The following is a 27,339-nucleotide window of genomic DNA, read 5'->3' as shown; positions in this document are numbered from 1 at the left end:
TATGGGGAAAACGCAGGAAAATAGGATTAGGAGGCAGAGATCAGCCATGATTGAATGGAGGAGTAGACTCGATGGGCCGAATGGCCTAATTCTACTCTGAACATGATCTTATGAGAAACTATTTTAACATGAACTTATGAGAAACAAAAATTGCTGAAAAAATTCAGCAAGTCAGGCAGTACAGTATATAAATGTTCTTAGCCTGAAATATAATCTCAGTTTTGTTGCATTTCCAGTAATGTTGCATGACTTTGTCGAGTATTTCCGGCATTTTTAATTTTTTATTGTAAATCATCACGAGTGCTTCTTGATTTATTTATTTGTTTGTTTGTTTGTTTGTTTATTTGTTATTTACTTATCGGTGTAGATTCCCTGACGATTTAACCGTGAGGATTCCCTGACGATTTAAAAATGACAAAGAGAGACCAACATTGATTTACATTTTTACAGTGCACTGAACCTTGATATAATGTATGTTTCCCAAGTCCTGAAATCCTTGTCTATACAGGTCATTTGTCGATTTAGTGCTTGCAGCTTTGAGCGTGAATGGCAGTTCAGCCGCCTGCATTGGGTGGAGTCCCTCCCGCTGACTCATAAGTATTATCATCGATAAGAGCTCTCCACACACATTCACAGCAGGTGAAAGTTACAAAGCCTGGTGTACTTCACAGATCACTAACCCAGTTCAAGAGCAAGGTGGGAGTTTGCAGACTTTGTTGTGATTCTGTCTCGGAGAAAGTATTTATTGTTAGCAATCAAATTCTCTGCTTCCACCTTCCCTCTCAGTTCTTATCCTCTGATCCAGGGTGGAGTTCTGACTTTCTTTCTAAAAAAAAACCCATGAATGATCTGAGAAGATTTATTCTTTCTAGCCACTAACCATGTCCCTGCCCTAAAAGGGAGGAGGGAGGAGTTTTGGGAGGCTGCCCTTTTTAAAACAAAGTCATTTTTTTTTTCCTTTCAGAAGTTGAAAGCAGTTGACCACCAGATGGGATGTTGTAGCTATGAAGTAATGATGTTGAAATATGTTTCTGTTGAGCACGAGTCGTCTGGAGGGGAAGACCAGTTTGATTGTGAGTAACAATTCAAAACTCTTATAAAACTCTGCCTACATAGAAACCCTTTTAGCCTAAACCACTCTGTTTTGAGAGACATGTGTGCAAGGTCAGGTTTACTATGTCAATCAGCATGTTATCTCTGAGAAACGTTTGTTAAAAAGGCGTCTGCTGCGAGCTATAATTTTGCCTGTGACTCATTTTAAAAGGACGTGGATAACCGTACAAATAAAATTCTGCTCACTGCTACAATTTTTATTTTCCGAATATTTATTTCTGACAGATCAATTGATCAAAGTTCCCCTTATCACAATGTAGTCATTGAATGGTCCATTCTTGCATGTCAGAGAACGGGGAAATAAAGGCAGCAGTACATTTGATCCAAATGAGACGTAGACGTGTCTGGTGGTGGCCTCAATGTGTGTAAAGAAACTACCTTTTGTCTCCTCAAATATAGCTAAAGCAGGCGCCAGGGGTTTTCGAAAGGAAATTTGTTTCAATATATAGTATATCAAGAACAAAGTTTTGTCTTTTTAATTTTTTTTAACTCTTTCCGCGCCTTGTCCGAGTTGTACAGATGCCCTCATTACACAATCAGTGCTTCAAATTACCAGTCGCTCACCCGTCAAATGTTGTTTTTGACTATCAAACAAAAATCTAAGTATTTTCTTTGAAAGTTTATACCCCTGTTAAAAGCAATCAAGTGCGCAGACAAAAAGTAAAGTCTTTGGTGTAGATAATTTTGCACATTTAAAGCTACTTTTTGAAATCGGACAAAATTCTGCCTCGGCTCATTGCATAGACCTCCTTGAATAGATCAAAACTCCTCTTCTTGATTTAAACCCTTGTAAATCGTATTTACCTGATGCTATCGGTGGTATTCAACCAAGCGCTTATGACCCCGTGATAATTTTTGAGATATTGTCATTCACATTTGGGGTACTGCATTAACACAAGTCTCCTGTGGAGCAATGATACAAGAGGGTGGCTTCTTACAGCTCCAATTTTGTTCTCTTGAATTAGTTATTATCGATGCTGGAAATCAAAGTACAGTGAAATTAATTCCATCTATTCACTTCTATCAGCTTTCTGACTGAATGTCCCAAAGTTACTCTCTATCAGGTGATGATTTTTCCTCCTTTTGTTGTAATTCACGGTTCAATCTCATTGTTAGAAGTTTACGAGAATGACAAAAAGCAGCATGTTCCCAGAGAAGGAATTGGTTTGATAACCTCCTAGTTAGAATGGAGTTTCAGCACAGATCGTGGAAACAGGATGTTATAATGAGAGGTTTGTTGTAACAAGGTTTTCCCTGTAACTTGATTACATCTGTTTTATTTGCTTCTAACCTATGAAGCAAAAGAGATTGGGGGGGGGGGGGGAGGGAGGAGAGTGAGGGGGTTGGTGGTGGGGGAAAGAGAGAGGGAACAAACTAGAAAATAAACAGTATGTAGGAAGAAGTGTATTTATTATTAAGAACAAAAGCAAAAGAGAATTCTGCCACAGAAATCGTCTTTGGAAAACAGTACAGATAATAATGAAATAGTTCCTATTTCATGCGTACTAGGCACTAAATATGGATTCTGTTTTCCCCCTTCAAAGAACTTCCTGTTTGATAAAACCTCTTTCCATATTTGTAAATTAAGTTTCATTATAGTCACACATTTTTTCATGATTCATGCTCAGGATGTAAAGATTCGGAGATATAAATTCACATGTCGATTACCATAAGATATTTTAACCCCAATTTTTTTTTTCTTACTCTGCCACCCTCTTCTATCATTGCTGATCTTCCCACCCCATCAACTCCATTTCCCATTTTATTCTTAAGTGTTGATGGAAAATAATCGGCACTGACTTGTGACGAGCTCCTAAATTTAAATCTCAAGCTTGCATTTATTTTTCACTGAGAGTGGATGGTTTGAAGACTTCTGGTGGAATAAACCGAATGTAACCTGAAGGGCCTGAGTTAGGAGCAGAGCGACTCCACTCCTGCACGCAGTCAGGAAGAAAATGGTATCTGGATTTTTAAAACATGCTTGTCACGAGTCTTTGCTTTTTTGCAGATTTGTATATATGTAGACTGACAGGTTTATGTGAGTGAAGAGCTATGTTCGCTCCACTGACCTCCTGAAAGGTACAGACCCAGATGTTAATTAAGCTGTTCACTCATTCTTCTATGGAGGCAGTGAAATGACATCCTTGTGGTATTCCAAATGTGCAGGGTTAGTTGTGAGCAAGGCTTAGTGGTGTCAATATGGGAAGGGTACTATGGAAGGTCTATTTGGGTGGAAGCACTTACTGAAAATGTAATGTCTGTCTGGGCTGTCAAATTCACTTACAGTTTTATAAATAAAGGGAGACTTAGAATGAAGTCTGAAATTTCCTGTCTATATAAAAAAAATCTTGAGCAAACACTGCCAACGCAGAAAGGCAGCGCGGAGTACTTATTAAATGGTGTATCCCGTAAGATAACTTTATGTGGATTTCTTTTAGCCTTGGGGCCAGCATATTATATTCTCTCTACAGAAACCCATTCGGGTGAAGGGCCCAATCCATCATTGACAAAAATTAAATTGCTGTAAACATTTTATTCTGCTTTTGCATGACATTTCAGTCCTCAATATTGGAAATTTATTTTTAAAAATTAATCCTTCTAGCTGCTTTTGCTTGCTTTGCTTTTATTTTTCAAGTATACTTTTTTTCACAAATCGGTTTACAAATCAAGTATACTTTTATTTTCTGGAGGATTTTTTCTTTCTCACTTCATGAGGGAAAAAGTATTTCTCAAAAGGACGCCGAACCTCCGAGATTCCAAATCCTTCCACTTAATCAAAGGAGTTGCTCTTTTATGTTGCTTTTTCTTGACAATCAACCCAATAAACCCATTGCTCTCCTCGAGTAAACACATGAATCACACTTAAGTGCCTGAGATAGCCATTGCATTAAAAAAAATATGTATGGAAATCTGAAAAGCTTTTTAGCAAATCACTAAAGTGAAAAATTCTGAAGTAGATTAGGGAAATACAAAGAGGACGTCTCGGCTGATAATATTTTGTTTCATTGCAAAACTTTCGGAAATCGTTTGCCTTAGGTGAAGAAAAGCTTTTGCAGCGTTTTCACGGAGCTAATCCCCCCCTCAAAAACTCTTCATTTGTTGATTTTGAAAAAAAAATCAATTTCCTTCCTTTGCCTGATCAGCGTGAGAGCCGTGAGATATGCTCCATCTTGTTTGAGTGATTTTTATCTGGATCCTTACTGGGGCCTTTGTTGAACTGCGCAAAGGTTAACCAACAGGCTGGTGAAATGTAGCACTTGTGTGCTAATGCATTGTGCGGCAGGGTAATAGTGTAAGCTGTCTTCCCACCGTCATTCCCTGTAAGGTCCATCTCAAATTCAGCCTGGTCCGCGTGAGATGGCGGACATTAGGCGGCCTATAGCCCCTCCCTGCAGTTGACCAGCGGACCAATTTACGCAGTCACAGGAATGGGCTTCCTTGCTGACCCTCAAACTGCCATGGGCGTGTGACAAGAATGGAAGAGGTATAAGGTGGTGGAAACCCTTTGCACAAGTAACTGGGCTGTGTAAGAGACGCAATATTTCAACATGTTGCTGCTCATTTACTCACTGACTGATAGAACCAATTAACTATATGCTCAGTCTGATTGAGCCTGCACAGATCACTGATCGGAGGATTCGGAATGTGCGTAATTGGCCTTAACTCGGTGAAAAGATCACAGTGCAAGGAAAACGCAGCTGTAATTGTTCTAGTAAAGGAAGCAGACACGCATATCCCATGAGGCTGTAAAATGGCTCCTGCAGAGGTGGAATGAAGGGAGGTAAAATTTAGAACAAGCCCGACAAGACGGTGACACTTTCAACATCCACCTTCCATCTTGTCCATAAATGGCAACATCTGCAACAGGTTTATACCATTTAAAATATAATTGTGGCCACGCTTCCAGAGGCCACACGACCGCCCGATATACTGTAAAATAATCAGTCCTGAATCCGCACTTCACATTCAGCTTTGTTCTGTTGCAGCAACTAGTTGCTCCCAAAATGGTGGCAGGATGTGGAATTTTTCTCCACGTCAGTGCTATCATCGATTAACAAACGAGGTCGTGTAAATCTGAACTCAAAAATTATAATCTGGCCTCTGCGTGTTCCTAATCTGTTACCAGGGTGAAGTCTCCTCTGTACACATCTAGTTTTGTGAAACTTTTTTTGTATCTCTTGGCCATGTGCTGTATGTAGTTCAAATCCAGCGCTTATTGAAATATTTGGGATAATGTACACTGTCTTCTGCTGTGCGTGCATCCAGTGGTGATCTGTATAACACGACTTCCCACAAATAATCTGCATTCACTTACTATGTTCTGCAAATAATCTGTCCTATTGCCCACAGCTGATCTGTACTCATTTATACTCACACCTGGAGTTAATTCTGAGTTTGTGCAATAGTGTAATGTGAATAATAGTGCAATGGCAACGCATTTTACATCCCTGTAAATCTTCGTTTCCATTGCAACCTGTTGAAAAGACACTGAAATCCAATCTATGTTAAAAACAAAGATGCAAATGGATGGAAAGTTGAGTGGACCGTGGTTTTGTTAGAGGAAGGGCAAAACCTCCACCTGGTTTCAAAGTCAAGGTAACGCCAGTGTTAAACTAATTGTAAAAGTCAAAGGCGCATTCAACCTCGTATGTTGCAAAACATACTTGGCAAATAAAGTGTGATTCTGATTCTGATTCTGAACCTGGGGCTCTTTATCAGAGAGTTGACGGTAGAAGAGAATTAATTTCAACTTCCCCTTCCAGACCCGTAATAAATAGACGTTCCTTTCATGAGTTAGGGGTAATACTCGTGACAAAATACCGATAAACCTTCAGTTTAAATTCTGAAGAAAAGATATCTTTGATTTGATATGCAGTTCATTTTAGGCTATCATGTTGCAATATTCCCGTAAGCAAATACATTTTTTTTATGACTTTCATTTTATGCTCTCCATTTTTGGGAAAGCAGAGGCAGATTTTTAACTGGTGGCGGGAAGCTGGCGGGAGTGGGTGGCAATCGTGTGGTGGAATGTGACTCGGAGGCCCACCGGGTTTTAGTAACTACGCCTCTTTTGAATGGTCATTTGTTTGGCTGTTTCCAAGACTCTGACCAGAAACCCCACCTTACAGTCCCTCGGATGCAGACCAGAAAATCTTTACCGCAGTCTCATGCGTCTCGCCTCCCTAAATTAAATCTCTAGCGCATGCAACTTGCAAATTTTGACATTCAGGTAAGATGCTATTTCATTAGTGTTTGTATAGCCAAAACGTGCAGAACTTATTTAGGAGAATCAACAATTCAGTGCGTGTACATTGAACACGATGCTACAAGAAGCAGAATTCTAAAAAGGATAATTATACAAAATTGTTATAATTGACTGAACAATCAGGTAAAGTGATATTAAGAGGTCGTAAACACTTTTAAAGGTTGACTACCTTTTTGAAAGAGCATCGCGTGATTCGAATTAAACTGCAGACAATCATCAACGAAAGTGCCAATAAAATGAGAGTTTAAAATTAAAATTGCACTTTATATTGTTTACAAGTTCCATTTGTCAGTACTTGTGACTTTGACAGTCGTCATTTATTTTTACACTTGGTTGCCAAATGTTCAATAAATTTCTTGTATTTTCTAACTTGAATATCGTAATGGATACCAGGCTGAATTTAATGCTATTTGATACAAAGCTCAAGCAAGCCCATGCTGTCTCCCTGATATGGGTGCCACCCACCTTTAAACAGGATTTGAGTACTCTGCTTACTACAAAAACTGCAACTTCTTCAAATAATCATTCTGAATTGTATTTTCATTGGTTCTTTAAGATTTGCAGCTAGAGTGATTATTCACATTTGCACGTTATTTCCTTCTATTCCTAGTTGTCCTGTCACTTTTAAAAACAGTCACTCCAAGTTGCATTTTGTATTCATATGGCAATTTCCTGTCATTTTTCTTCATATACACATTTTGAGCTGATAATTTATTTGCCATCAAATCGGCTTTTGTAACAGTCCTGCATGCCAGTGCTTCTTGGAAATTTTATGAATTGGACAGGTATCTAAAGTCTGCACAAACAGGAAAAATGTAATATGATGATATCGGCAGGGAATTTATAGGATACAGGGCCAGACTAGGAGACATGAAAGAAAGGCTGCAGATCCTGGAATCTGGAGCAGAAAAACAATGCTGGAGGAATTCAGTGAGTCAGGCAACATCTGTGGGGACGAAGAACTTCTTGACGTTTTGGGTTGTGACCCTGCATGAGAGTGGAGAGAGAAAATCAGCAGTGGAAAGAGGAAAGAGGTGAGGCAGGTTCCGGTAGGTGATGAGTACGTATATCATTGCCAGCAGGTGATGAGTGGGTGGGGAAGGCAGGAATTTAATTGGGAGATAGGTGGGTGATAGAAAACCAGCAAAATAAAAGAAATAGATGGAGTCAGGTGAGAGAACACACTACAGGTGGAAACTGGGGAGATGCTGTTGAGACTGCGCCGCAGACAACTAATGGCTAATTACTGGCTAAGCCTTAAGGGTCATGGAGAGAACCACCCAACAAAACAGGTAGTACAGGAGTGCTGGGAGAGAGGGGTGGCTCAGTCTGGAAGCTTCGGCTGGGTTGGAGGAGTTGTGGCAAGGGACATGGGAGTAGAGGACAAAGAGTTCTGCCCTGCAGTATTGTGGCCATCTGTGCCAATATGGTTACTGAACATCCCAAAAGTTGATCTGGAGATATGGGAGGCAAAAAGGAGGAACAAAAATTCAGACCTAAAGACAGAATATCATAGCCATATAGATACAGGGAACACCTCTTAATTTTCACAGATGGATCAAAGGATCCAGTAGCTGAAACAACAGGGGCGGCTGTGGTAGTCCAGGGGATGAATGTTGAGCTTTACAAAAGAACAAACAACTATTTGACAGTATATACAGTGGAACTGTACGCTATTTTGATGGCAGTTCGGTGGATGGAACAGGTGCAACCATGTAAAGTAGTAATATGTAGCGACTCATTATCTGCAATCCAGAGTATTGGGTCTGGTGCATCCCATAGGCGGCCTGACGTAGTTTATGAAATCCTACTACTATTAAGCCAAGTGACAAGGAGGGGCAGTGACGTGACTTTGTTGTGGGTCCCAGCACACATTGGTGTTCTAGGGAATGAAAAGGTGGATAAATTGGCAAAGGAGGCTGTAAAAAAAGAAACATAGAGGTAAACTTACAACTATCCAAATCTGAAGGAAAACACATTGTGTGGAAGAAAATAAATCAGGAATGGCAACAATACTGGGAACAGGAGACAAAGAGGAGACACCTCTATTCGCTACAAAACAGAGTGGACATTACAGCAAGAAGAGGGAGGACAGGAGGGAACAGGTAGTATTAACAAGATTGAGGATAGGACACACTCACCTGAACAGCACATTATAAATATTGGGATAACACCCTACTGGGCTGTGTGAGGAATGTCATCAACCAGAAACAGTTCAGCATGCCCTAGTTGCATGCAGGAGATATGAGACAGAAAGAGGATTTATGATCATTGAAATGAGGAAAATTGGATTGACAGAAATATCAGTAAAGAACATTCTAGAGTGTGGAGGAAAATGAATAAAGTTGTTGTTTGATTTCTTGAGGGCCTCTGGGCTTATAAAAAGGATCTAATATAAAGACATGAGTACTGTGGAATGAAGCCAGAAGGTGGCAGCAATGCAACATTGCGGATGCCGGCTGCCGTAAAACTCCAAAGAGGAAGAAGAAGGTGAGAGAACAGGAGGGTGAAGGTGGAGGCAGAGGCTGGAGGGTGATAAGAGGGAACACAAGTGCTGGCATCTGATAAATAGGGAAGATGATAAGGGGAACCATTTAAATGAGCCCCTGCTTGCTCCAGTTGATGTAGGGTTCACATATGGAGCACTGGATGCAGTAGACGAGGTTGGAGGAAGTGCAGGTGAATCTTTGCCTCACCTGGAAGGGTTGTTTAGGTACTTTGATGGTAGCGAGGGAGGAGATGGAGGAACAAGTGTGGCACCTCCTCTGGTTGCAGGGGATATTGTCAGGGGTAGGGGAGGGAGGAGTGGGAGGGGTAGGCGGAACAAGGAATCATGGAGAGGGTGGTCCCTGCAAAAGATTGAAAAGGGGAAGGTGTGGCAAGTGGGGGGATCATGTTGCAGCTGGTGGACCAGATGATTAGATGCAAGGAAGATACTTCCAATGGCTGGAGAGTCCAGAAGCAGAGATTACAACCATTTAGTTCATAGGAGCAGAATTAGGCCATTCGGCCCATGAAGTTTACTCCTCCATTTAATCATGGCTGATCTATCTTTCCCTATAAACCACATTCTCCTGCCTTCTCCCCATAACCGCTGACACCCATACTAATCAAGGATCTATCTATCTCTAAAAATACTAATTGACTTGGCCTCCGCAGCCGGGTGTGGCAATGATATACATTTAGAGCGAAGATCAGTAGAAATGTTGTCACTCAGACCTGGAATCCTCTACCCACGGAAGGCATGGGAGATCTAGACATCTCTAGATGTACACAAGATAAATTTGAAAAGGAGAAAGGAATATGGGGAGAAGGCTTATAATACTGAAGTGTATGATCAACCATGAGCATGTCAAAAGGCAATGCAGATCCAAAGGGCTGAATGGCCTACTCCTGCTTCTAAATTCTATACTGTTACCCAGTGCATTAATGGCCTTTTGGTAACATAATCCATACATACGTGAAACAAAATTAGATGGCCAGATTATCTTGTCTGCTAATAACATTCCCACATAACCTACTCTAATTTTAATGGTCTCGTCCTGAACCGTCACCTATTCCTTCGCTCCATAGATGCTGCCTCACCCGCTGAATTTCTCCAGCATTTTTGTCTACCTAATTTTAATGTTGACATTTTGCAATAAAATGTTTGAAAGCAGCAATTAGTAATGCTGTAACTTGAAATATCTGAATCATATATAATTGACTTCAGTATACTTTGTTGATGCAGCATGGAAACATGTCCTTCAGCCCACCGTCTCCGCAACGACCAGCGATCACCCCGTACACTAGCGCTATCCTACACACTAGGGACAATTTACATTTCACAGAAGCCAATTAACCTACAAACCTGTACGTCCTGGGATTGTGGGAGGAACCCAGACAAAACCCACGTGGTCACATGGAGAACGTACAAACTCCATACAGACAGTACCTGTAGTCAGGATCGAACCCGGGTCTCTGGTGCTGTAAGGCAGCAACTCTACTGCTGCGCCACTGTGCCGCCCCACTATATGAAGTCTTCTCTGCAAGTGTCTCACTAGCTGATCTGGTTACAAATCAATTAAGCTTTTCACCGTCAAATTACCTTTCTTAATTAGAAAAAGTATTAAAACCTTCCTCAATCGAAAATGTGCGAGTGATATGACTATTGGCAACAAGCATAATTAAGAAGTAGTTACAGAGAAACCAAATGTTCTTGTAGAATGTAAGAAGTAATGCCCCTTTTTGTAGTACATCAACCACACCAAAGTGGGTCGTGACAGATGCTATGTTCTTGCAGGTGATAACAACGTTTACTGAACAGCTGAAAATTCACCCCTGTCTCGTAGATTCCAGCTCACAGATGCTTTATCCTAGTATTTACAAGCTGCGAGGCATTCTTACTGCATGATAGGCGCCAGTAAAAAATGTCAAATGGGCAAAGAATTTGTAAAGTGCATTGCAAGTTCCAAACATTTGGGAGCACTGGACTGATGAGTTAATCTTACATGTAATCCAAGTGATCGTGCAAAAATGGAATGTAATTTATGATCTGAGCAGTGTTTCTTTCTGTGATGATACACATTTAGACAGCAAACCGGCACCTCTAGAAAGTTAAATGTCATTATTTCATTTGTCGACCATGTGACATGTATGTTTATTAAAGGTGTATACCGACACATTTATGTCCACACAGAAAAGCACTGGGTCCGAGGGACTTTGCGCAATTATCTTGTTCTTGCCAACAGATATTGTAGCACCACTGTTTGCTCTCAAAGTTCATTAAATTAAAACCATATCGTAGAAATCAAATAACCTTAACTTCAGTTTGTACATTGTTAATTAAAATCATAACTTTAGCAAGAAAGGTAATTGAATTATGCGGGGCATATAATGGATAATATTCCAAAGCTTTATCCATTTGAAGAGTAATGAAGCGTAGTCTTGAAATAATGTATGGAGGTGGAGTGGAACAAAAGTGAAAATGAACATTAAAAAATTGGCATATCATCAGAATGGTACACATGAATTGAATGCTTGGCAATGGCATCAGAGAGGAGTGCAAGAAATAGGTAGGGCTATGCATAAGTAAGTTGCCCTTTTGATTCTAAGATTTCAGGTCTTTTTTCTTGATTCAGGTGACAAAATGTGAAATCTGTGATCTTGCACTATTTGGAAGAAAATATTCAGAAATGTCGCAACTAATATCACAGCAAAACAATTTTAGACATTTCCGAGAACATCAGAAACAAAGCAGCAGAGGACTTTCAAAATAAATTGTGAGTCCATTGAATTCCCTGCCTCATCTCAATCCCAAAATAAATTTGCACAGAAGTATAATTTCACTAAGACTTAACAGCATCAAGTAAGACTAAGATGAAAAAGAATGTATTTGCGTAAAGAGAGAAACAGAGTCAACATACATTTCACATTCATAGCTTTCCATAAAAGTTCCAAGGAAAAGTATTCAACCTGAAACCTCAACCAATTCATTCTCTGCAGCTGCTGCCTGATCTGTGGATTATTTCAAGCCAAGAGTGTTTAACTATCATATGTATCGACAACAGAACAATTAACTTCTTACTCACAGCAGTAACCACAATGCACAGATTATATGATATCTTTTAAAAAACAATACATTAATAACCATAATACCAATGCAAAGAAAATAATCCTTAGTGCAACCAAAGACAGTTCATAGATGAGGTTAGAGCAATGCAGCGTTCAAGAGTTTAGTAGTTGCTGGGAAGAAGCTATTTGTGAATCTGATTTTCAGATTCCTGTACCTTCTTCCCAAAGGTAGGAGTGAAATGAGACCCTGCCCAGGGTAATGTGGGTCTTTGATGATATTGGCTGCTTTTTCGAGGCAGTGCCTCCTACAGATCCCTTTGATGGTGGTTTCTAGTATTTTCTGTTTTCATTTCTGATTTCCGGCATGTGTGGCATTTTGCTTTTTCTGGAAAATCATGCCGCCCCACTAATCGCAGCCTTGAGCGACTCCACATGTTCTTGTCCCCATTGCTTTAAACTGCAAGTCAGTTCCAAATGTGAAGTGCTGTGTGTACCTGACACTAGTCTGCCTTTAGTATTTTAAGCTTATGTTCTCTAGCTTCATATTACCAACTGAGGTTGCTGTGCGAGGGTTAACTTCTGAATAGTGAGGGCAACGAATATCATCTCTTTGGATTTTTAAGTCAAAAGAGATGACTTTTGTTAAAGGCTGACATCATGCGGGGGTAGTGAGCTTCCCAATGTTATATTCTTCCCAATGTCTTCAACTGAAAATCGTCTTCCAGCTGGGCACTGTTTGATGGGGAGAGCACCAGGAATCTGGTGGCTTCTTCATCTTGCCTAACTAAATGTTGGAGAGTCAAGACAGAGGCAAAGGGGAATAATTGACCAACTAGAAGAGTCATTCATGCTCCTCCATGTTCAACGGTAATAATTAAAACAGCAGAGTTGGTACAGTGGTGCATCAGGTAGAGCTACTGCCCCATAGCACCAGAGACCCCGGTTCGATCCTAACCTTGGGTGCTATCTGTATGGAGTTTGCACATTCTCTCTGTGACTGTGTGGATTTCTTCCCTCAAGCCAAAGACAGGCGGGTTTGGAATTAACTGGTTTCTGTAAATTACCCCTTGTGTGTAGGCAGTGGAAGCGAGAGTGCGATCACATAGAAGTAGTGTGAACAGATGATCGATGGTCAGCATAGACTTGGCGGGCAGAAAGGCCTGTTTCCCATGATGTATCCTTCAATCAATCAAACCATATGTACAATTTCATACATATGATGCTGATTTCTTGAAGGCCCATTAGATAGTCCAGTTTACATATATCACTATTCAGCAAACAATGCCGAACACACTTTTTCCTGAAAATGGCTCTAGGGCCTTATGTATGGCACAAGTTGAGAGGGAACAGGTTACTGGAAAATCGGGGAATGGGATTCCTCTGAGAAGCAGCAGAAAGTCAACGTGCAAGACGACCTCCTTTTGCGCGATTAGAGAATATAAATATAGGCATCGTCACAGGTTAATAAAGAAGCTGTTGGAAAGAGGTGGCCATCTAACTGCACTTTGGAAGTGGAGGTGGTGCTGAATAAAGATAGGAGTAAGAACAGGTGGGAAGGTTCATGTTGAGGTTTTTAAGACTTGAACCAACCCACATCTGCCTGATGGAGGCAATAAAGCAAAACCCCGGATTTCTCAACTCTTTCCACAGATTCTATTCCCAGCAAAACTGCATTGCGTAATCTAAAGAGGTGACCAGATGGTTTACAGATACGGCACAGAAGAGGAAAATTAGGAATAATTGCAAGGTGATTATTTAATCGGGCAGCTTTGCTGACAGTTCTCATGATTCTTAGCTGTCATCAGAACATAGACTGGCTTTATACGTTTGAAAACCAATTTTGACCATTGACACAATGCAGTAATTTACCATTTCTTCTTCACACAATGGTTCCAGAGCTGGGAATTTGTTTGAGCCGGCAACAACTCATCTGTATGGATCTGGCTTCAGCACATTGTCATCATCCTGGACATGGTAGTATTTGCACTAAAGAATTAATTGTCATAATGCGCTTTCAATTACTTTATCCGGAAGTGGCACAGTTGATTGTTGGGACGGCATGTAAATACAGTGCGTTTATAGATGAACAACAGTGTCTATGGTGTAGATATCATTTATATAACTTATGGGCGGCACAATGGTGGAGCTGGTAGAGCTGCTGCCTCAGAGACCCGATTTCGCTCCTGACTTTGGGTGCTTTCTGTGTGAAGTCTGCACATTCCCCCTGTGAACGTGTGCGTTTCCTCCAAGTGCTCCTGTTTCCTCCCACATCCCAAATGACATGCGGCTTTGCAGGTTAATTGGCCTGTGTAAATATTACCCCAAATGTGTGGGGAGTGGATGAGGAAGTGGGATAACATCGAGCTAACATGAACGGATGATCAATGGTCAGTGTGGACTCAGTGGGCCTAAGGGCCTGTTTCCATGTTGTGTCTCTAAAAAAAAATAATATGACTGCCTTTCTGCTCCATGGCACCGGCGAAACGTTTGGGGAATTATAGGAGTACTCTGGGAGGGCTCTAAAATGGAAAAGGTGAAACAACTGCCTGCTGTATAGATTAGTCGAGAATGCTTTCATGGATTTGAATGTAGTGCGGTTCATAATGGGTGGGCCAATCCACATTCCACTTCCTTCATGCCTTTGCAGATGTTAACGTTCGCTGCCAATACATGTCGAGAAAGTCAATCATTGATTGGGTAAATAGAAATAGAGCCACGTTGGCACAATCATTAACAAATATCTTGGTATCCATCGATGAAATCTTGTTATAAGAGGTAAACCCAAAGAAACCTATTTTCCACTACCTTAATTTAGTTTTGATTTTTTAATAGTTTTAATTAATTTTCCATATCCAAAGTGAGGCATTTATATTAAAAAGGCCTAGGCAGCAGTGTATGTTTAAAAAAAAAAGGGGAATGTATGAGTAATGTCAGCAAGTCTGTGAAAAAATAATTCATATTATTTTCGGTTAGGTGAAGTTTTATCGAACTATTCATTGACCTTGAAATTATGAAATCCAGATCATTCATACACAACTGAACTTGCTTGAAAATGCTTTTTGTACTCCTTGCAAAATGCATGCAAAATAAATGGTGTTGTGTCTCCACTAGAAAAGTGGAAAAGAGAATTTCAGCCAAACATTTATATATTGGTATCCAAAAGTTTACCTCCCAGTTTTTTAGAAAGGATTCAACTAATAATATTTGGCTGGCTGCACTTCCCTTAAACTAGTCTTGCTTTATTTTACTCCTTCCAGTGGTATTAGTCATGTCCTATGCATCCTTTGATGATGCTCCATGCCAGTTTTAAGTTTAAAATTTTCATTGAATTCTGATTGATTTTTTAAAAGGAGTTTTGTGTTAAGGAGGTTCCATGTGACTAGATGGCTGATAACGAATGAATGTCACCAACAGGCTTCCCATGAAAGAAACATCCTGATAGTGGAACAACTTCTTTTTAAGGAATTCAATTTAGAGTGTTTTTTTCTTGAGACAATATTTTGTATTTAACATCTCCATTGAGATGTTAATAGACACCTGGGCTATAATAAACCCCTTATAAGTACCGTTTCACAGCACATTACAATTGCATTAATAAAACCTCAAATGAAGAAAGCCCTAAAAAGGGGTAATAAACATTTAAAAGTAGCACAATAATTGTGGGAAAAACTGGATTAATGTGGAAACTGTTTGATCGCTGTGAGTTAATTCTGAATGGAGTCTATGTGTCTCCCTTTTGATTTCAATGCCTAATCCGAAATTCCTGATACCAAAAATCAATTAACTTGACTCATTTACATATCATGCACCTTTAAAAGCACTTACAAGAATTTCTTTTACAGATGAACTTTTCTGAAGATGCACCATTAATATCCTTTAATCCTTTGTTGATCAATGGAACCATGTTTCTTTGACTGCTGTGTGCTTTTTGCTGTGCTCAATAACTGATCAATAGCTCTCTCTTAGAGCATGTAAAATAAAAAAAAATAGGAAGATTCAATTGGTTGCAAACTTGCCTGGGAGTTGAGAGTTTCCATGTTCAACTTGCGCTCCATATACTAGAAAACAAAAGTGGTAAGCTCTGCACTTTAGTGCAATGCTTTCGGGATGCAGTACTTTAGTCGAGACCTTAAACTGATTCCTCGTCAACCCCCAAGATGAAATATCCCATATGAATTTTTGAACAAGAGTGAGAGGTATTATCCTTTTTGTCGCTAGTAATAGTTAATCCCCAAACCAACGTCATAAAACCAGATGATAGAGTTATTATTGTAATGCTGTTTATGGGAGCGTGCTGTGCACAAATTGGTTACTGTATAGCCGACATTACAAAAGTGCCCACATGCCAAAAATATTGAATGGGTCTCAAGAACCCAGGAAGGTCCAGAAAGGGCTACCATGAATGTATGCCGCATAAATCCAAGCCGGTGTATCTTAAGACTGCAAAGGTCTTGTCACCAATCATGGTTTGGGTGAAAACCGTTTAGCTTTTGTATCCTTCCTCAGGTTCAGAGCTGATCTCAGTTGCAGCCCAATTTATTCTCAGGTATCTCCCAATGGTGTAGCTGATCTGTCTCCTCACAACTACCTGACATGTGACTCCCCATCTCACTTCCATGCTCCTGCTGGCAAGGATGGCATTAATCGAGTCCAGCTTGATTAAAACTGGAGGATCCTTGCACAATATTTGGCTTATAATACCGAAAATGTGATTTTTACTAGAGATATGGAAAACCAAAATGGAATTAGCAATAGACTTGGCGTTATGGAATTTGAATCTCTAGCTCTAGATTATTAATGCAGCATCATCATTCCTGCACCACCACCCATCAGGTAATTATACAATAAAAAACGAGAACAGAAATGTGTCAGTCTTAGTTATAAGAAAACTGATGAGACAACTTTACCTTGATGGTTTGTAGCCTGTTTTTCTTTAATTAACAGCACTAACCCCACCTCCCCAACACCCCTTAGAAGTCCAGGTAATACAGTGTATAATCTATATTTGAATCTTTGGCTAGTTTGAAGAATGTTTTATTTTTTTTCTGGTTTCTCACTTCTCTCTTGATGGTTACCATGGATACAGATAACTGATTGTACAGTATTGTAGGTTCCTCTATTCCAGTGTCGATCTCTTTCATCACTTAATCACAGAGCAGTAAAGAAACACAACTATTAGCTTTTAGATTAGTTTAGAGATACAGCGCGCAAAAAGGCTCTTCAGCCCACTGAGTCCGCACCGAACAGCGATCCCCATCCACCAGCGCTGCCCTATACACTAGGGACAATTTACACTGAAGCCAACCAACCTACAAATCTGTACGCCTTTGGAATGTGGGAGGAAACCGGAGGACCCGGGGAAAACCAACGCTGTCACGGGGAGAACATACAAACTCCGTATAGACAGCATCCGTAGTCAGGATCGAACCCAGGTCTTTGGCACTGTAAGGCAGCAGGCGTTGTAAGGCAACAACTATACCACTAAGACACTATGCCACCCATCTACTCCACTTGGCAATCTGGTCTTCACTGTAAGCTGAAGAATGGTAAATATACTATTACCACAAGTAACCACATGACGTATTCTCTTAAGGTAAGAGCAACTCACCAACTTTAAAGTTGCAGTTACATTTCGAATCCTGGGCAGATACAACACACGGGTTATCTTTTTTGTTGTTCTTGTTAGTATAAAATTAAATCAACATTAATGATTGTGATATTGACGTGATAAATAATCTTCTTCTTCTTGCGTATGGCGTGCACAGCCTAAAGTTGGAGGTCAACTTGTTCTATTTGATCTTGTTTGTGCACGTCGGGTTGATTGCATTAGTCGAAACAGGGTGGACCACGTGAAGGTTGCAATCTCTCACCCCGTAATAAATATTGAAAGCGATGATTGTGACTGATTGCAAGTTTATTAAGTAAAGATCCAACAGATTTCCATTGTTACAAAGTTACTATAAGCAAAGGATTTAAAAGACCAAAATAAATCAATGCATCCTATATAACCTCATCTACTGAAATAGAATCAGTGAGGAGAATATGGTATGAAGGGTAAAAGGGCTTCATTGCTGTTGAAGGGTGAAACCTCTTCCCAACTTAAGGTAGTTGGGAGATTTCTGGCAATATTTCTAATGATCCACTGCTTGCTATAGAAGTCACATCATGGTGCAGCTACTCGATGGCCCTCTCTTTGATTGTGAATGTGAACATAGCATAGCATCATGTCTTATCTTTTTAAAATGTAATAACTTTTAAAATAAAATCTCAAAACATAATTTCAGTATTGGAAATGCATTGTGAGATTTTTCTCGAGTCTAATATAAACCATTCATCTGTATACTACTCATTCCTTCCTAAAACTGTCACTTGCACTCAACATCTGCAATACTCTTCTTGACAATTTCTTAAATACAAATTATAACTCACCTAAAGTTTCACTGCCTACATTCTATCCAATTTTTGTTCTTGATGTCAGTGAAACCCACCTACACATTTGGCTGGAGTTTACTCCAGATGTCAGTTTTGATTGTGAGTACTGTTGTGAATTCAGGAAATCTGGAATAGGGAATTGTGTTGTTCCATTTGATCAACATTATACCATGGCCAAAGGCAGATGAGGACTCTAGCTACAGAGAGGTGGGTTCCAATTGATGAGGGTAGTGATTCACAATGAATCTGATGGAAAAGAGGGGCTTCTGAATGCAGGAGTGTGAGCTGTTTCAGTCAAGGGTGCCTTGTATTAAGCAGGTGTGGAGTCTAGTAGTGATCAGGTGTGGAGTCTAGTAGTGATCAGCTGTGGGGTCTAATAGTGATCAGGTGTGGATTCTAGTAGTGATCAGGTGTGAGGTCTAGTTGTGATCAGGTGTGGAGTCTGGTAGTGATCAGGTGTGGAGTCTAGTAGTGATCAGGTGTGAGGTCTAGTTGTGATCAGGTGTGAGGTCTAGTTGTGATCAGGTGTGGAGTCTGGTAGTGATCAGGTGTGGAGTCTAGTTGTGATCAGGTGTGAAGTCTAGTAGTGATCAGGTGTGGAGTCTAGTAGTGATCAGGTGTGGAGTCTGGCAGTGATCAGGTGTGGAGTCTAGTAGTGATCAGGTGTGAGGTCTAGTTGTGATCAGGTGTGAAGTCTAGTAGTGATCAGGTGTGGAGTCTGGTAGTGATCAGGTGTGGAGTCTAGTTGTGATCAGGTGTGAAGTCTAGTAGTGATCAGGTGTGGAGTCTGGTAGTGATCAGGTGTGGAGTCTAGTAGCCGAGAGGGATAAACCAGCTGTCGGGTAGTGACCCCAATGCAGCCTCCCTCTTTTTGTCTTGTGTTGAGCAGAGGATTTGACAGAATACATGGATTTACTAAAATCTGCTTAGCTTATTGGGCTTGTCTTCGTTCATATGAGCTGTGGTTGATTTAACCTCTCACACGGTTGTCAAGATATGAAAATTCTGGTTCATGACATTAAATATGTTTTAAATAAAGGCAAGTGTCCCATGCTATAATGCTCAGTGTTTAAGAAGGAACTGCAGATGCTGGAAAAATCGGTAGACAAAATTGCTGGGGAAACTCAGCGGGTGAGGCAGCATCTATGGAGCGAAGGAATAGGTGACGTTTCGGGTCGAGGCCCTTCTTTATTATGCTATAATGTTTAAGTGCCCAAATCAATTGTGAGTAGATAGGTGACTTTGACCTTTGTCATTCTTCCCAGCACAAGTTTGAGGTTAATTTGGTTCCTTTTATAGTTTTCTTAAATTATAGATTCTGACATCACCCCAATTCACACAATTTTCTGAATTAAAATTTGTCACATTGGCATTAAATTCTTAGTATCACTTTCATATTCCCTCTTGTGCCATGGCTAACTTAATCATCTTCTCCCATTCTAAAAGCCAACTCCTTATGCCCCTGTCCCATTTTGGAAACCTGAACGGAAATCTCTGGAGACTTTGCGCCCCACCCAAGGTTTCCGTGCGGTTCCCGGAGGTTTTTTTCAGTCTCCCCACCTGCTTCCACTACCTGCAACCTCCGACAACCACCTGCAACCTCCGGGATCCGCACGGAAACCTTGGGTGGGGCGCAAAGTCTCCAGAGGTTTCCTTTCAGGTTTCCTAAGTGGGACAGGGGCATTAGACTTCTTGAGAGAGGAACCCATGCTACTCTCTCTATTCCTGTGACACACCTATGCTGGCAGAAGATTCAATCTTTACAGGCATGCTTTGTAGAACTCCTCTGCAATTCTGAGAGAGATGTCCCCTGAAAGATCAGCAAGGCTGTCTATGGGTGGAGATGGGTGAGATTTTTAATGAATACTTCACATCAGTCTTTACCGGGGAGAAGATCATGGAAGCTAAGGAATTGAAGCTAGTGGGTAGTGATGTCTTGGATACAAATTATGGATAGCTCATGGGTTCATGATTGGCTTGATGGTAGGGAGCAAGGATGGTAGTGCAAGGTTGTTTCTTGGACTGGAGGTCTGGTACCACAGGGATTGGTGATGGGCCCATTGCTGTTTGTCGTTCATATAAATGATTAGTATGATAACATACAAGATGTGATTAGTAAGTTTGTAGATGACATTAAAATAGGTGGTATCGTGGATAGTGAAGAAGACTATTGATAGTTACTGTGGGACTTTGATCAGCTCGGTAAGTGGACCAGGGAATGGCAAATGGAGTTTAATTCAGATACTGTAAGTGTGATGTGTTGCATTTTGAGCAGTCAAATCAAGGTAGGACTGCTCAATAATGTCCCAAGGAGTGTTGTAGAGCAGAGGGGCCTCAGAGTACAAGTACATAATTCCCTTAAAGTGGTGTCACAGATAGACAGAGTAGTGAAGAAGACATTTAGCATGCTGGCTTTCATAATTTAGGGAACTCAGGATTAGAGTTGGGATTTTATGTTGCAGTTATGCAAGACCTCAATGAGTCTGAAATTAGAGTTCTGTGTTCAGCTTTGGTTACCATGCTGAAGAAAGACATCATTAACCTGGAAGGAGGGCAAAGAAGATTAAAAAAAATAAGTTTTTCAGGGCTCAAGGGTTGAAACTATAGGAGAGGCTGGGGAGGCTAATACTTGACTCCTTGGTGTGTAGTGGACTACGGGGTTATCTTATGGAGGTGTATAATATTATGAGGGATATAGATAAGGTGAACAGGCACACAGCCTGTTTCCCAGGGAAGGGGAATCAAAACCTAGAGGGCATAGGTTTAAGGTGAGAGGGGAAAGATTTAAAATGGACCTGAGGGCAACTTCTTCATACAGTGGGAGTACATAAATGGAACGAGCTACCAGGAAAGGTAGTTGAGACAGATATAATGACAACATTTGAATGGCAATTGAAAGTTGAAAGGTTCGAAAATTTCCTTAAACAACTTTAATCTTTGATGAAACAATATCAGATCTTTGAGTACTTACCATTTCCAAATTGAGTTTCAGTGTCTTTTTTCTATGTTCCAATCTCGTGCCAAGAAAATTGCCGAGTAATGCAATATAAAAGTATGTATTGAGTCCATTAAATAAATAGATGGAATTGTTTCTGGTCAAAGTCTGTGCATTCAATTTACTGATTGCAGAGTTTATATTATTATCGTCTTAGTCAATTAATAGGATCTTTTTTACATGGATTTGAAAGTTTTACTCATGCTTAGTAATCCGTAATCTGGTAGTTAAGTAAAAAATCAGGAAAACTAGAACACAATGTTAATTGATGCTTTAATTGTTAAAGATTTGTTAGTTGTCCACTAAAATCGGCTACAAATGCTAATTGCAATGGATGACTATGACCTGGTATTAGGTAAGCAATAGATATCACACCCTAATCCATTTCTTGCTCAGTAAACAAGGACATTGTACTGCAGACATAGTCTTGCCTCGTGGCTATCAGCTTAAATGGCGACTTTATGTTTGTAATATTGATAATTATTGAAATTGCACTTTAATCCTTTCTTATGAGTTCAGGAAGCTTGTAGAATTTCAACATCAATCTAGTAAGGCCTGAATACTCCAAATTAAATTCAGTAACATTATCAATATATGTGGCATGGTAGCTGGAGATCATTTGGTGAATGATAAATTCATCTTATTGCCTATTAGATTAGGAAGAAGAGGCATATGGGACATTGTGCTTGCAAGAAAATGAAAACCGGTTTAGTGGTGTCATGCATTCTTATTTGAACTTTGCTAAAGGGACAATCTAAATAAATGGATGAGGAGTAAACCTTCAGTAATTATATTATTTTATAATTACCTTCAGTAATTATATTATTTAAAAAATCCAGTATGAAAGGAACGTGTCATGGCTGCTAAGATTATAGATCAGCCATGCTTGAATGGTGGAGCAGGTTCATACGTTCATACGTTCTAGGACAGAATTAGGCTATTCGGCCCATCGTCTACTCCGCCATTCTATCTTTCCTTCTCAACCTCATTCTCCTGCCAGACTCGATGGAACAAATGACCTAATTCTGCTCCTATATCTGATGAATTTATGGTTAATTTTCAGGCTTAGTTTTCAACTAACACCCACAACTTACAATATGAAGTGAGCAGCATTGGATTGGAAGTTTAAAACCAACTTGGTGCCAATTCTGCCCTTGAGGCCTACACAAAGAGATTATTGAGCAAGCTTCATTTTAGAGGGCCGATGCATTTTCCTAAAATAGGCATCTGTCAATAAAATATATGATCCAAGATTCTTACATGTGTTTACATCCCACAGTTTTGGCCTTCCTAGAATAGATCTCTCCACCCAGAGTTCAGCACTGCCTGGGCAATGCAACCATGATTAAAGGGACTGTTGTGAGCCTTTCCAAATTAGGGTAGAATAGTAAAATGTTAATTTATCCACTGAAAACGAGAAGATTAAAAAAATTACATCCAAGAATGTGTTACGTAATGTTGTGAAGTAAACAGTGAGCTCATATACTAAAAACACTTGAAAATTAATGGTAAAAAAACTGTTGGTGTGGGAAATGTGAAATAAACACAGTGAATGCTAGAAATACTCAACAGGCCAGGAAGCTTGAGTTCTAGTGAAAGGTAATTGATCTGAAACCTTAATTCTATCACCTTCTCTGGAAAATTTTGCCCTGCTGAGCATTCGCAGCATTTCTGTTTTACTTCAATGAAAATAATATTTTACTATCTTGAACCCGGCTGTTTTCATCTGCGTAATTGTTACAATAGGGGACCTGTTTCGGTACTAATGGTTTCAATCTCCCCCTGAAGCAATCTAAACATTTTACATTTGCGGAGCTGAATCACACTGGCAAGCACTTTGATCAAAGATTTCACAGTCATGGTCAGTTGCTCATGCGTAGCCTTCTTCAGTTTCTCTGAAAGGGATTGTTTATTATGGGTTTGCTGGTTTTTGGGATGGCCCCCATTTATTGCCCTTGGCAGGGTGGTGGTCTTGGACAACACCTCGCTGAGATGGCAGAAAGTGTACACGAAAAGTCACACGACTATGACCAAGTAAAGGGATGGCAACATTCTGGACAGTGTATGACTTGCAAGGCAATTTGGAGATAATGATATTCCAACACACCTTTCCACTTTTATTTGTCCAAGGGGTAGCAATTTCTGCTATTAAAGGACCCTTGGTGAGTTCAAACAGTGGAACAGTGGTAGAGCCGTTGCCTCAAAGCTGCTGCCGGAAACCTGGGTTTGATTCTGACCTCGGATGCTGTTTATGTGGAGTTTGCACATTCTCTCTGTGACTGTCTGGGTTTTTTCCGGGCGCTCCAGTGTCCTCCCACATCCCAAAGACACGCAAGCTTGTAGGCTAATTGGCCTCTGTAAATTGCCCCTAGTGCCGAGGAAACAGTTGAGAAAGTGAGATAACATGGAACTAGTGTGAGCAGGTGAGCGTGGACCCGTGGGCCGAAGGGCCTCTTTCAGTGCAGTGTCTCTATGAGATGATCTTTGGCTTCAGACACTAAGCTTTTCCTGTCCAAGTAGAGTGAGAGAATCAGAGCAATGGGAATGATTAATGTTCCTTATTTTTGTTCACAGCTTATATTCACATAGTATTACTAAATAAAGAATTAATCATAGTGTTTGCTTGGTCACTTAGCATAAATGGAGTTAGTGCTCTGCACACTGAGCTGCAGCCTTGGCCTTCTCCTTTACTTTCAATGGACACTCAGGAGGAAGTGCAGAGAGCACACTGTGCATTTCCAGAAGAACAAAACTCGACAACTTAGAAACATAGAAACATAGAAAATAGGGTGCAGGAGTAGGCCATTCAGCCCTTCGAGCCATTCAATATGATCTTCTTCTTATCCAGTCCTCACACAAAAGATTAGAAGTTGTTCAGCCAGAGCTGAACACACCACTCGGCATCTGCATACAATGGTGTCTGTCTTGTGCTTCTTGTGCGTGGTGGTAGAATGATTGGTGAAAACAGGGCTGCGACGTGAACGCTCTTTCCTTGATCCCGTTCAGTATGATCATGGCTGATCATCCAAAATCAGGACCCCGTTCCTGCTTTTCCCCCATTTCCCTTGATTCCATTAGCCCTAAGAGCTAAATCTAACTCTCTCTTGAAAACATCTAGTGAATTGGCCTCCGCTGCTGTCTGTGGCAGAGAACTCCACAGATTCACAATTCTCTGGGTGAATTTTGTTTCCAGTCCTAAATAGCCAACCTCTTATTCTTAAACTGGGACCCTGGTTCTGGACTCCCCCAACATCGGGACCATTTTCCCTGCATCTAGCCTGTCCAATCCCTTAAGAATTTTATATGTCTCTATAAGATCTCTTCTCATCCTTCTAAATTCCAGCGAATACAAGCCCAGTCGACCCATTCTTTCATCATATCAGTCCCACCAACTTCACTCGAGCACCCCTCTGTAAAGCCTTAGATATGGGGAAAAAACCTTATATCATAGCTAAAATGTCCGACTGTATTAACAGCAGAACCAGCTTGGATGAGGCACCCTGGTCGGTGTGGATGCGTTGGGCTGAAGAGCCTGTTTCCGAGCTGTGTAACTCTCTCATTTTATGACTCGACCCGAAGAACATTTTGAACTGATGTCGAAAGGCTGTGTTTGCAGCAGCTTTACTTTATTACATTTTTCAGCTCCCGTCAAAGCTCTACGATTTCTACCATGCCTTGTATGGGTGAGAAAGACGGCGCCAGCTTCCTTGGCTGCAACTTTAATTAAATTCTTCTGACACTCCCACTGCAAAGAACTGGTTGCACTTCATCACTGGGAAAAGCAGCAGCAGCCCTGTGATACTGTTTACACTGGGCAGCCTGATAACCACAGAGCTAACAGATTGATACCCACTAGTTTCAGAAGGCTGTCTAACTTTCTGGTGAAACACCGTTAACACCGACAACCACACTTAATTTTCAGCCTTCACTTTCGAGCACGCAGAGATGTGAAATAAGTAGGAAAGAACTGCAGATGCTGGTTGAAATTGAAGGTAGACACAAAATGCTGGAGTCATCACCCATTCCTTCTCTCCAGAAATGCTGCCTGTCCCGCTGAGTTACCCCAGCATTTTGTGGCTATCTTCGATGTGAAATAAGTGTCCATTTTGTGCAACTGTGCACCAAGGGGCATCTCTGAAAGGCTCACTTTTAATATATTATTACTTGGGGAAACAGGATTTTTTTAGGTTTATTTGAGTGCAAGTGCCACTATGTCTTTCGGCAAGCCTCTGTCAGAGGTTAATGAAAGAAGGAAAACATTTCAAAAATTATTTGTGATCCTTTTTACCATAAAACCAGCTTCATGCTTTAATAACTCGTGCTAATTTAATAGTAAAATATTGTGGATTTTGGAGATTGGAAATAAACAGAAAATGCTGAAAATACCTAGTCTGACAGACAACAACTATGGAGAGTGAGAGTTAATGTTCCAGGTCGCTGACCTTTCATCAGAATATCCTGTGGATAACTTACATTAATATTTTACTTATTAATAACTTGAAAGCATCATCAAGAGAATGTATTGACTTTTTTTTATAATTAGTTGCCTGCTCGTTTCATATTAAGGATCTATAAATATGAATCCTTAATTTGAAAAGGATTGTGGAGAATTATCCAAAACAAAGCAGGCCAGAATAGACTTCAAAAATTCATATCAGTAAGCCTCATATTGTTGAACATATGGAAGAGGAGGAGTTCTACAAACTACAGAGAGAAACAGAGAGGTCCCAGTCCACGGGAAAGAACCACAGGAACCAAAACCATCAGAGAGAATGTGTTTGCCACCAGTAGCAAAGTCACCTTGACCTTATTAAGTGCATTTTCAGGGAACCAATATGTGGATCTTGTTCTATCATCTAGTTTTGGGCTTGCACATGTCCAACCAAAGTACAACTTCACGCCCCCATAACAAGGATCAGCATATTAACACTCAATTTTGTTAGCAGAGGAGAACCAGCAGTTTGAGAACCAGAGGACATAGGTTTAAAGTGAGGGGGGGGGGGGGGGGGAGAGAAGATTTAATAGGAACCTCAGGGGTAACCTTTTTTACACAAAGGGTGGAGGGTGTATTGAATGAGCTGCCGGAGGAGGTAGTTGAGGCAGATAGTATCGCAACGTTTAAGAAACATTTACACAGGTACGTGGATAGGATAGGTTTAGAGGGATGTGGACTGGTGTAGACGGGACTGGTTGGTCGGTGTGGGCAAGTTGGGCTAATGGCCCTGTTTCTACGCTGTATAACTTTATCACCCTCGGTGACTCTATCAATTTTTAAAATAGGCACACATTTGGCAAAAATCAGTTGGAAGTCTATAACCAAAGAATGTGGTGGCTGCAATGCTTAGGAACATGGTGTTAAAATTAGTTCTTGCATGCAGTGTCAGCAAAACAGACTAATTCTACACTCGGTGCGTAGAGGTAGCAATAACTAAATCCACAAACAACTTCAGTTCCTTACCACATGATGAAAATCCAAATAGTCGGCAAACACCCCCAAATGCTGATTCAAATGAATAAGTAAGTCGTATTTGGGGAGCATCTATGCTGCCTATAATAAAAAGGAATCATCAATCAGTACCTCAAATGATCCAGGAGAAAAGGCAACTTGAATGGCTGGTTGTTCAAAAACTGAGGGTTAATCTCTCAAAGCATAGTTTGTGGCACGGCTAAGAAATCTCCATGTTGCACGACAGAAACTCCACAATGGAAAACATTATAGAAACAAGAATATCATGGAGCAAACATCTGATATGCTGAAACAATGCACGAGCTGTTTAGATCTCTGTGGGAGTGCTCTAAACTATGTCCCTGAGAGAGCTGGCAGAATGCTGGTGGTGTACTGGACTCGGCACAATATAGCCATTAAAAATGTACTTGAATATTTGTTTCCTCTTCTCGCCATCTTTCAATGGTCACACCCTAGTGCTGACATTTTGTTCCCCAAAACCATTCCTGTGCATTTGCCGCGACTTCCAGCATT

At 40.5% G+C, this 27,339-nt stretch overlaps 1 long non-coding RNA gene across 2 annotated transcripts in view; it reads left to right on the top strand.

Moving 5' to 3' along the window:
* Positions 1-594: 594 nt before the first annotated feature.
* LOC116977889 overlaps positions 595-27,339 on the top strand; it is a 64,934-nt gene continuing 38,189 nt past the window's right edge. For both annotated transcript variants that reach the window (XR_004413320.1, XR_004413321.1), the window contains exons 1-2: positions 595-696; positions 965-1,073. This is a non-coding gene — a long non-coding RNA (uncharacterized LOC116977889). The remainder of the gene's footprint in view (positions 697-964; positions 1,074-27,339) is intronic.

The sequence above is a fragment of the Amblyraja radiata genome, chromosome 10 (genome assembly GCF_010909765.2).
Source record: "Amblyraja radiata isolate CabotCenter1 chromosome 10, sAmbRad1.1.pri, whole genome shotgun sequence".
In the NCBI taxonomy this organism is placed as follows: domain Eukaryota; kingdom Metazoa; phylum Chordata; class Chondrichthyes; order Rajiformes; family Rajidae; genus Amblyraja; species Amblyraja radiata.
This window is presented reverse-complemented; position numbering and strand designations above follow the sequence as displayed.